The sequence below is a fragment of the Leuciscus leuciscus genome, assembly GCF_965113295.1.
Source record: "Leuciscus leuciscus genome assembly, chromosome: 15".
NCBI lineage: Eukaryota > Metazoa > Chordata > Actinopteri > Cypriniformes > Leuciscidae > Leuciscus > Leuciscus leuciscus.
This window is the reverse complement of record NC_138739.1, coordinates 19444073-19456139: the sequence shown is the minus strand read 5'-3', so window position 1 is coordinate 19456139 and position 12067 is coordinate 19444073. Positions and strand designations below refer to the sequence as shown.

General features: G+C 35.9%; 1 protein-coding gene and 1 long non-coding RNA gene across 3 annotated transcripts in view; one reads left to right on the top strand and one right to left on the bottom strand.

Moving 5' to 3' along the window:
- Positions 1 to 309: 309 nt before the first annotated feature.
- The window catches only part of LOC309475586 (uncharacterized protein), a 388909-nt gene continuing 377151 nt past the window's right edge, over positions 310 to 12067 (bottom strand). The window contains exon 96 of the mRNA XM_082138404.1: positions 310 to 783. The gene's annotated coding sequence lies outside the window, so the exon portion shown is untranslated. The remainder of the gene's footprint in view (positions 784 to 12067) is intronic.
- Positions 3940 to 5932, top strand: LOC309475740. 2 transcript variants are annotated; one of them, XR_014197828.1, is made up of 3 exons: positions 3940 to 4607; positions 4840 to 4942; positions 5383 to 5932. It is a non-coding gene; the product is annotated as an uncharacterized lncRNA (long non-coding RNA). The 2 variants fall into 2 exon arrangements; XR_014197829.1 differs by having other exon boundaries at positions 4840 to 5932.

Below are 12067 nucleotides of genomic sequence, written 5' to 3'. Positions count from 1 at the left end.
GGCTTTCAGAAAAAAAAGGAAAAAAAAGCCATACAAAGACATTAAACATCAAACAGAAGTAAAAAAGAAATGGAGGAAACAGGGAATTATTAAATGTATACAGTAACAGGACTGTTTAAGCAACAGCTGTATATACAAAAAAGACTGCTTATTCCATAAGCAGTATCAAAAGCTCCGCCCCGTCCAGTTGATTGATTTTCAGAAACTGCAGATACATTTTACATTCTGTTAGAAGGGTGATGTAGTTTGAGGTGCAGCATTATATCAATATAAAATAATTATATGAGATTTTATATCCTTATGCTAATGTGTTTATGATTATTAATGTTTATTTCACAGATAGTTGTCAAGAACTTCAGCGGTGCACAAATACATGACACATGATTCAGTCAGTTCAAACTCGTACTGAAGCTGTCAAATAAATCAAAATCAAGTACAACTGACCTGAGATCAAATTGCATCACGCAATCAAATATCTCTTTGCTCACATTTAAAATTTTTGCTTCATATTTAACTAAATGATTAAATTATGTACAAAACCCAAAGTGCTGATTGAGCGTACAACAGTTTTAGTCAAAGACAAATAAGGATGGCAGAGAAGATAAAAACAGAAATCCTTTAAAAATCGATTTTTAAACAAATGTTCATTCAGGATATGGAAGAGCTGTTGACTGGGACGTGGGATTAAATAATGCAAAAAGTATAAAATGCAATTTGGTATAAACTATGGACCCAGAATTCTCTCTGCTCTGACCACTGACTCTCTTCTCTTCACTGCTGCACCTGTGAATAAAACAAAATCATAATTTATATCAACAATAAACCAACAATAACCATTCAACATCACATGCGTTTATAATATTGCTTCATTTAATTCAAAATAAAGTCTGAAGCTCTTATAACCTGTATGGATTAGTACATTCATACATTAATGCATGTATGAATCCATTAAACTTAGGGTAACACTTTACAATAAGTTAAAATAAACTTTATAAATCTCATTAGTTAACATTATTTAATGTATTAACTAACATGAACTAACAATGAGGAATACATTTGTTTCAGTATTTATTAATCTTTGTCATAGGCGGAGGGTGAACCAACTCCAGGGTAAGGCTAAGATGTGCGCTTCCCCTTGATGCATTTAAATAGATTTCCTACCACCTATAACCATGTAAGTTTTAACCAACGTGTCACCTAGCAACAACTAACGCAAGCGGCTTCCACTTTTTTCTTTTTTTTTAATTAACGAAGCAAATACAAACAAATCAGGTACAATGTAAAAATGTTACTACGACCCTACAGTGCACATCTTAGAAAATAGATACATAAAAGAGCACGTTTACAAACTGTTAATTTTAGCAAAAAAGCAAGCAGTACTGTATGCCTGGCAGCCAATATAAATAAACACTGCCTTACCTAATGCAGCAAAATCCTGCGTTTAGACCTGGCATCATATGCGTTGATGATGTCCTCGTTGTTTAGTTTTGTGGTTATGTCACTCTCAATATGCAGCAGACTCAAGGATGAAAGTCTCTCCTGGCCCATTGTTGAACGCATCCAATTCTTTACGCGTTGCATAGCTGAAAAAGATCTCTCGCATGTTGCGGTCCCCACCGGTAATGTTAGAGCCAACTTGAAAAGTTTTTCGAAGTTTGGATAAAATCCAGTCGAGAGTGCCTCCTTAACGAAGTCAGGAGATGTGTGACGTGAGCTCAGTTTCAGTAAATTCATCTCAGTACATGCCAATTTAGGGTTGATAGAGAGGGTGGTCGCATATTTATTTAAAAGAAACTGCGCGCCTTCTGGGTCCCATTTTAGCACTGCATCCACACTCTTTGCTATTCCCATTGTCTGAGTGGAAAACCGGGACTGACACTCACCCAACAGGGTATCCAAAACAGGAAAATAGAGCTGTTGGGCCCATTTCTCTTTCATGCTTTGTGTGATGTTTGTTTGGTATTCTCTTTGTCCAAGGGAACTTGTGACAACAGAGGAATCCAACGTAGCAGTTCTTTTCGCAGTTCGCTTATGCGTAAGATCGCGTTCATCTTCATTGACTGAAATGTCAAGTGAATTACAGAATGCTTCAATCTCCATCCATATTTCGTCCCACTTTTCAGTGGTCCTCATGTTCGCAAGGCCGTTTATTGTAGATTCCATGACACTTGAGGCCTGAGATAATGTCGTGTCTTTCTTTTGTAGTGCCTTATGTGCAACGTGGATCATACTGAAAACATGGTAAAACACCAAAAGACACACACAGAACGTGGCCTTCTTGAGATGGCTTAAGAGACCGGATGTATGGCAAGCCGTTTTAACATTTAATCATTTAAACCGACTAGTCTCTATTTTCATGCTACTAGTACTTATTTTTTAGATACTAGTATCTATTCCATTAAGTACTAGTACTTATTCATTAGCTACTAGTGCTTATTCTTTAGGTACTAGTGCCTATTCTTTAGATACTAGTGCTTATTCTTTAGGTACTAGTACTTATTCAATAGATACTAGTACTTATTCATTAGATACTAGTACTTATTCATTAGATACTAGTACCTATTAAATAGATACTAGTACTTATTCATTAGATACTAGTACTTATTCATTAGATACTAGTTCTTATTTATTAGATACTAGTACTTATTCATTAGTTACTAGTACTTATTATTAGATACTAGTACTTATTCATTTGATACTAGTACCTATTAAATAGATACTACACTGTAAAAAATCCAACTTGCAAAATGTTAACTCAGTTTAAAATTTTAAGTTGAGTGGGCAAATTTTTGACTGCAATGTTGACTTTACTTATGAAAACTATTTAACTGCAAGTGTACTACTATTTTGTCCAATGAACACAAACAATTAAGTTGAGAAAACTTAATATTTTGATTTCATAGTTCGAACGTTTAACTTCCCGTCATCGCGCATGCGCAGTCTGTCTCGCTGTACGTTACTCTCGGGGTTTCCTCCTTCAACCACGCTATCGAAGGGACTGGATTTCATCTGATTGAGGTAAGTTTTCTTTAAGCTTTATACATGAAAATAGGCTATAAATTGCACACATATGTTGATAAAATATAGTATTATGTTAAAAGATATATTTTGTGGTGACGATAAGTTTCTATTGTTAGAGATTATCCACGTAGCGTGCTAACGTCAAGTTACCCAGACTAACGTTAGAGTGAGGAAACATGCTTGAATGAGAAAAGAAGGACAAGGACGTGCATGGTGTTTAAAATATGTTAAAAATGTTAAGCTCAGTAAGTCGTGAATAAAGACTTAAATGCGGTGCTTGCGTTGATTGAGAGACAGAATGCTGCTTCTCTCGGACTCGGACAGAATCTGAGTGCGAATTCAGCTATCTTTCGTGGCGTATTGCGATTTAATAGTGACATACACATACAATTATGTCAATAACAAAAAAACAAAATAAAAAAAGTATTCAAGTAAACACGGTCAGCAATGTCTTAAATGAACATAACCAATTTGGTGAAACCTAGATGTTTCAGTATTAGATTCATGAGCTCTTAAAGTGACCGCAGTCCGTTCAATTTAATTTCAAGTTTATTTGTCACGTATACAAATTTCAGTTACAGTTTGTACATGCTTAGGTTGAGGCTCAGTCAGTGCAATATAATTAAATACAATACAATTTAGAGGAAAAATTTTATAATATTGGCCTATATATGAAGAGTTCAGATGCAAAAGCCTCTAAGTGCCATCTGACATTTTCTTCTAAAATTATCATTTTTATCAAGCTTGTATATTTAAGTTCAGTAATTTCACTTAAATTATAATTAATAGGTAATTTTCATTGCCATTTAAGTGAAATTACTGAACTTAAATATACAAGCTTGATAAAAATGATAATTTTAGAAGAAAATTTCAGATGGCACTTAGAGGCTTTTGCATCTGAACTCTTCATATGCAAAACGAATGTGTTATGTTAAAAATATGTATGTTAACTTTGCATATTAAATAATAGAATGGGTAGTATGTGTGCAGTATGTTTTAAAGTGAATAAGATACAAATATTGTGTATCCTTAAACAAATATTAGGCTACAAAAGACAAAATAGCTCACTGCTCTTATAATAACTTTTGTATCTTTAATATCTGTCATATTTAATAAATACAGTGAAAACTATGCATTGATTCTTTTTCACATTTGATTATTCAATTTCTTTATTATTTTTACTACATGTTAAATTAACTTACTGTAACTGATTTTTGTTGTTGTTGTTTTGTTTAATAAAATTATGTATCTTTGTTCTGTTGTATTTGTCCTTTTTAGACTAAAGAACATCAGTACAGTGACAAGATCCTTGGATGTGCTAAAACAGTGGCCTTTATTTTTGAAAAGATCAGGTGAGTTGAACTGAATTTACTTGTGTTGGTCTACACTTAATTCTTACTGTTTCAACAATGTTTTTTTTGTTTTTTAGGGTCTCTGCTCTCTGCTGAGTATTACAGGATCACACAAACTGATCCGAAGAGCACCTTTTTCTCTTGGTTAAATGAATACACATCTAGTCGTACAAAGCAAGTGGTGGAGCGTATGGAGATGAGATGAAGATCCTCCTAGACCAACTTGATCATCAAGTAATTATTTGATCATATCTCTCTGGTTAAAGGCTAAATGGTGCCATCTCTTTTTCAAGGTAATTAGTAAGTAAGTAAGTAAGTAATCTTTATTTATATAGCACCTTTCACAGACAAGGGCCACAAAGTGCTTCACAACACAGTTTAAATCAGAAAAAAAATAAAAAAATAAAAAAATAATTCCCATGCTTCTCTTTGTAACTTGTTCCATATTTGTTTTTCTGTCTTTCAGACACAGAAACTCCAATGTGCTTCCTCAAAGAAAGTCTACAACTCTTAAAGGTCTGCCTTTGTTTATGAGGGAAAAGTCTGGAAACATTCTGAAGACTTGCCTGGTAAGAAGATCATCAGCATATACACTCACACCTGATATATTTCACCTATTTACCAGATGCTGTTAAGAGATAGGTTTTGTGTGATATACAAAACTTATCATCAACAGACAAAGTCATGGTAAAAAATACTTTATTAAATAATCGTAGTTGAAACTTTCTCAGTGATCAGTTTGACTTCACCTGATAGCACAAATTCAACAAGTTGTTATTTTATCAAAGCAAAGACAGTCGAAAATGACTGTTTCACAACACTGTCTGGAGACATTCCCTCTGATATCTAACCTGTTAAAACAATACAGTGCACAATCATAAGGTTAAACATGACCGTGTTTCAAGTGAAGTTACATGAGCAGACCTTTAGGGACACTCTGGTCTAACATAATTCAATAAAATAAAATAAAAATGACCCTAATTTTATGCTGATTTATTTTCTACTGCAGGACACAGAGCCAGAAGACATTCACAAGGGGAGAAGATGAGGATCTTAACTATCGTTGAAGATGATGTTGCCACTCAAACCCAAATATAAGGTGCCTCTCTGTAGTACTATAAGAGCAGATTGGGCCAGATAATGTGCAAGACCTTTGCCACAGTTGTTACTCTCCTCTTTGGCTTGATTTATGGCCCCAATGGACTATCCTAAAGTATTAAAATACACCAGTAGTAACTGGTGGTTAAGAAAAAATTTGTTTAGTTTGTTTAGAAAAAAAAAACGTTTATTTATCTTGACCTAAAGTGCTCCGCAAGGCTGATTTATTTTGCATAGTCCTTCAAAAGATTGTCCAAGTAGCTGCAATCCATATGGATAATTGTAAGGTTGAGCATTTATTTATTCCAGTTTGTACTCTAATTTTGTGCATTTATTTTTTATTTTTATTAATCTTGAAGAGTGGAATAGAACTTCATCACCTTAAAATATGTGTACCTAATGCAAATAGAAAATGTGTTGTTTTGCAGAATATTTGTCAATAAATAAGTTCTGTAATGATAGCAATGTCTTTTGTATTGTGTTGTATTTACAGTGTGGTTTACTCCCTGCATTTGGATTCTTAATGTGAAGGCTATACAAGTATCTGGGTGAGATATTTGAAAAAGTTGAATTAACTTAAAAAAGTAAAAAAGTTTAATCAACTTAAAAAAGTAAAAAATTGAATCAACTTAAAAAAGTAAAAAATTGAATCAACTAAAAAAAGTAAAAAATTTAATCAACTTAAAAAAGTAAAGCAACCAGCTGCAAAGCTTTTTTGAGTTTACTCAACTTCAGGACCTCAGTAGTTGTGCTAACTCATTTCTTTGAGTTGGACTGGTAGTTGGATGAACTTCGACCACTGAAGTTGAGTAAACTCAAAAATGCTTTGCAGCTGGTTGCTTTACTTTTTTAAGTTTACTCAACTTTTTATTTTTTACAGTGTAGTACTTATTCATTAGATACTAGTACTTATTCCAATAGTGACTAGTAACTATTCTTTTGTTACTAGTAACAAATAAAAAAAATTGCCATTGACTTCTATGGGGATCTGTCATTCAGATATCAACTATTCAGTTCTGACTAGTATGTATTCCAATTGTGACTAGTACATATATATTAGATACTAGTAGTTATTTATTAGGTACTAGTACTTATTTTTTAGATACTAGTAACTATTACTAGATACTAGTATGTATTCAATAAACACTAGTACTAAGTCATTAGATACTAGTACCTTTTAAATAGATACTAGTACCTATTAAATAGATACTAGTACTTATTCATTAGATACTAGTACTTATTCAATAGATACTAGTACTTATTCATTAGATACTAGTACTTATTCATTAGATACTAGTACCTATTAATTAGATACTAGTACTTATAAATTAGCTACTAGTACTTATTCAATAGATACTAGTAACTATTTATTAGATACTAGTATTTATTCCAAATGTTACTAGTAAGATTTTTTATTTTACTAGTAAGATTTTTAATTGAACTATCCAGTGGCATTTCTGACTAGTCATAACATAAGACGAGTAAAAAAGCAGTTGTGACTAGTAAAATAAAAAATCTTACTAGTAACATTCGGAATAAATACTAGTATCTAATAAATAGGTACTAGTATCTATTGAATAAGTACTAGTACCTAAAGAATAAGCACTAGTATCTAAAGAATAGGCACTAGTACCTAAAGAATAAGCACTAGTAGCTAATTAATAAGTACTAGTACTTAATGGAATAGATACTAGTATCTAAAAAATAAGTACTAGTAGCATGAAAATAGAGACTAGTCGGTTTAAATGATTGAATGTTAAAACGGCTTGCCATACCGGATGCCTCAACAAACCTACGATAAGGGGGAACAGAGAGCTCGGAAAGAGTGGAGAGCAGGGCTCTTATGGAAGTCTTGACAGCTGCTATGTTTTTCCATCGACACGCCCATCTCGTGTCACTGAGTGCTGTCAGTTCGGCTTTAACCCCAAGCTCCTTTTGGTGCTGCTGGTATGCATGGTGTGTGCCTGGTTGTGAGAAAAACACATACAGACTCTCGAGGATGTGAAAAAACGTAGATGCTGTACGATTTACCTTGCATGCATCGACCAAAACCAAATTCAACTTGTGGGCCATACAGTGAATGTACACCGCAGATGGATGGTCTTGACGGAGTTTCTGCTGAACTCCGTTTACGTGACCGGACATGACAGCCGCTCCGTCATAACTTTGTACAACAATGGGTAAAGTGTAGATTCCACACGCATCCAGAAAGTGCTTTATGTGTCCATAAATTCCAGTAGCATCAACTCTTTCAGAACAGTCAACAAATCCTAGAAATCTTTCCTTTATCTCCAGCTTCTCTGTGTACCTCACACACACGGCCATTTGTTCCTCTTTAAAACTCCGTGCTTCGTCCACTAGAACAGTAAAAAAAACATTGTTTTCGATGCCGCGGATTATTTTGTTTTTGACTAAACCAGAAGCAATTTCAAAAATTTCATTTTGTGTGTCAGGGCTCGTTAGATTGAACGGGGCCTTTAATCGAGCGCAGAAAGCGTCGTCACGTCTGGCGTACCAGTCACACAGCTCCAAAAAGTTCCCACGATTTGCAGACGTTTCTCTCTCGTCGTGCCCTCTCAGTGCAAGTCCTTGTTTTCCTATATAGAGCAATATGTCAACAATGGATGCTGCATATTCCCTATTGCTCTGCACTGAGGTCCTGTGAGATTCACTTAACTGTGCAGCGATGGAACCAGTAGCTTTGGTTTGCTCAAAGCAGTGCCACTGCTCACTGCACTGACGATGTGGTGCTCCGTCTGCGTGTTTCTGTAACTTTGCTAATATATTCTTCCAGTCACATACTCCATTTGCAATAAAAGCAGGATCTCTGTATGCACCACTAGAACTGCACTGAAACAATCTACATGGGAAGCAGAAAATCGCGTCTGCCTCTTTGCTGTATTCAATGAATGAATATGTCTTATAGTAATCGGACGAAAATGACCGGTTCTGCTTACCGAACAATGTTTTGGGGTATTCGGGCAAGTAGGGTTGTGATGGTCCAGTTTCCTTTGTGCCCAAATCCACAGGTGTGCTGCATTTATTGGTAACACACTCAAAGATCCGTTCACAAGGCCTGGTGCAGCCAGACTCACCGGCTGTATCTGTTGATATCTGTGAAGACGAGCTTTCTTCTAAGTTTTTGTCAGATATTTGCACACTTGAATTGGATGGGCAAGGGCTGTTGTTTAGATCGTTGCAGCTTGAAGTCTTTGTCTTGAAAAATGTTCGTATATCCATTATGTCGACTAAATTGGCTGCCAGCTCAAAATTAGCCTAATAGCCTAAATCACTTTTTTTTTTCTAAAGCACATCCCAGCAAACAGGGGACGTCCCCCGGACGTTTTGAACGTCCCCTTAGGTCCGCATTAGGTCCGCTTTGTAACGTTCCCGAGCGGACGTTCGGAGGACGTCCGCATTTGGTCCGCTTTGTAACGTTCCCGAGCGGACCTTCGGGGGACGTCCGCATTTGGTCCACTTTGGAACGTTCCCGAGCGGACCTTCGGGGGACGTCCGCATTTGGTCCGCTTTGGAACGTTCCCGAGCGGACCTTCGGAGGACGTCCGCATCTGGTCCGCTTTGGAACGTTCACTGATGGGCGTTCTGAGGACATTTATCCGTGCCAGTTTGCGAACGTCTCCCTCACATGCCATTTCCATGACAACACACAATCCAGTCGCCCATGCCTTTGATTTTTATCATTAGACCGGACATCTTGCAACTCAGACAAATGACTGATTAAACTAAAATATAAACCCATATTGGATTTAAAAGGGGATTTGTTTATCCATTAAATTAACTGTGATAATGGATTTTATCTAAAAAACATGGTTTTTGTTTTGCAGATTGAGGTTATAGTTTTATAACTGAAAATAAACTATAGTAAAAATATTATTTATAGCACATGCTGGAAAGAAAGTGGAAAATAACACAGATAAGACAAATGTATCCTAATTTAGGCTACCTGTAAAAATGTTGGTCAGGCGATTGAAGGACTGGTTTTATTCAAAATAAGTTATTTTAGGAAAAATATTATTCTAATTATTGCACTTAAGACTGATAGCACATTGCATTTCAAATAACAAAAAAAAGTGTCATATAGCTACACACTATAATTTTGGCAGCAAGTTACGATCAAATGCATAGCCTATCTATGATCAAATGCACCTAAGCGAGTGACGTCATTCATTATGCACGCAGCATGTATCCATGTCTCCATGGCAACGCTCAGCTGTAGTGACAGTTGACGGTCCTCCTCAGACGCGGCCTTGTGTTTTCCCTTTCGTCTGTCTTAAAGGTATTTTTAATTTTTAGATTAGTATACATTAGTTATCGTAAACACTATACATCATTACATATTATGAAAATTTGACTTTTTAAAACGTTTGCTGAAGTTGTCCGCCGTGTACCACTGCTAACCGTTATGCTAACACTACGAAACTAACGTTAGCTGCTAAATGTTGCTGAAATGAGACGACGTTATATTTCACATATTCATATAGACATATAAAATCATAGCACTACTGAATGTGTTAATTTTGTTGTTTTAGATGCCAGGGGGAATAATTGCCAACGGACTAACCCCACAGCTGACCGACGGAGACACACGTAGCTGCCAGCGCGTTTGAAGACACACACACACACACACGGAAAGAGCACAACACCTTTACAATTGTTCAAATAAATACTTTGTTCCTTACAACGTGTCTGTTTTCTTTGGTTAGCCAAGTAAAATAAAATAAAAAAGGATGTTAAAAGGACTTCTAATGAACGTTCTGTAAAGGTCCCCGAATGTTTTCCAAACGTCCCACGAAGGTCCCTCGGGACGTCGCACGACGGTCCTGCAAACGTCCTGCGAAAGTCCCCCGCGACGTCCTGCGAACGTCCCCCGCGACGTCCTGCTAACGTTTAAAGAACCCTACACGAAGACGTCCAGAGGACGTTCGCAGAGGACGTTCAGGGACGTTCTAGGGACGTCTTTTTGTTAGCTGGGATAAACCCGCGTTTTTAGGCGAGTGCCGGATATGGGTGTCATAACCTATTTTTAAAATGAATGAAAAGTGATCACAATTTAATAAAAACTTTGTAATTTATTAATTATATTGCTTTCATTTATTTAAAAATTGTTTATCAAAAAAAAATCCTGCATAAATGAATCATCTCCGTGCGTGCGCACGGCATGCAATTTACATTTTCCACAGACCACAGCTGAGCCAGCCCAGCCGCGCCCGCGCCCGCGCTTATCATTTGATTTTGGAGTGGAGAAAACTGATCCTAGACCAGCAATTATCGGCAGCTTTTCTTTATAAAAGCAACTAGTAGTAGCAGGCAGGCTGCTTTTGAGGGAGAAAAATTCACTCGAATTGTATATTGCTACCCACCCAGCACCAGACGTCATTAAGACGTTGTTTTTTGGGCTAAATCAAGTCGGCCCGTCATAGTCTTCATTTAGCCCAAACATAGACGTTGAAAATTGGGCTTTGTTTGGTCCGTCTGATTTGGTCCAAATTTAGCCCAAACATAGACGTTGAAAATTGGGCTTTGTTTGGTCCGTCTGATTTGGTCCAAATTTAGCCCAAACATAGACGTTGAAAATTGGGCTTTGTTTGGTCCGTCTGATTTGGTCCAAATTTAGCCCAAACATAGACGTTGAAAATTGGGCTTTGTTTGGTCCGTCTGATTTGGTCCAAATTTAGCCCAAACATAGACGTTGAAAATTGGGCTTTGTTTGGTCCGTCTGATTTGGTCCAAATTTAGCCCCAAAAAAAGTATTTGAAAATGTAGCTTTGTTTGGTCCGTCTGATTAGATCCAAATTTAGCCCACGTCCGTTTCGGACCACATATAGCCCTAATATAGACATGAACGTAAATAAAGTCAATGTAGCAAGCAAAGAAATATTGTAGAAATAGTTCCAAAGTTAAGTGTCACTGCACAACCTGGACATCCCAGCAATAAATGAGTTGTAAGCACCTATACGTTCGCAAACCATATATAACCATATATAAACATAAATGATTTGGCATGGCAGAAATTCAGCAAAATGCGCACCCTGATTATGTCGTTAAAAACGCTAGTGTTGTGCATTAGTACACCTATTTCTGAACAATCATATTGCAATGTAGGCACCAAAATATATATTTTTAATTACTGTTATTTGTTGTTATATAATGGTTATTATTGTTCAATAAAAAATGTTTCATATTAGTGTTTGCTGATGTACTTGTCAATTTCAATCATTTAATCTATTTATTTGATTAATAACTATTTTTTGTATGACATTTTATTCATTTTTATTTAAACCTTATTGTTGTTGTTGTTGTTTTTTAGTGTTTTTTTTATTTATTTTTATATTCATTAAAACGCTGATTCATTCTATAACGAAGCAAGACTGTAAACAAGGAAATTATTTTAACATGGAACAACCCCAGCTGCAACCAACAAGCAAATGGCTTCGGGGTGAAGCTAATTCTGAAACTTCACTTCAAAGAGATTGTCATGGGAAATTCCTTTAACCAAAGGAATGATACTCACAAAGATATCAACCTTTTGTCTCAGTGCCTGAACATTTTAATAACATTGTTGAAGACGTAAATAA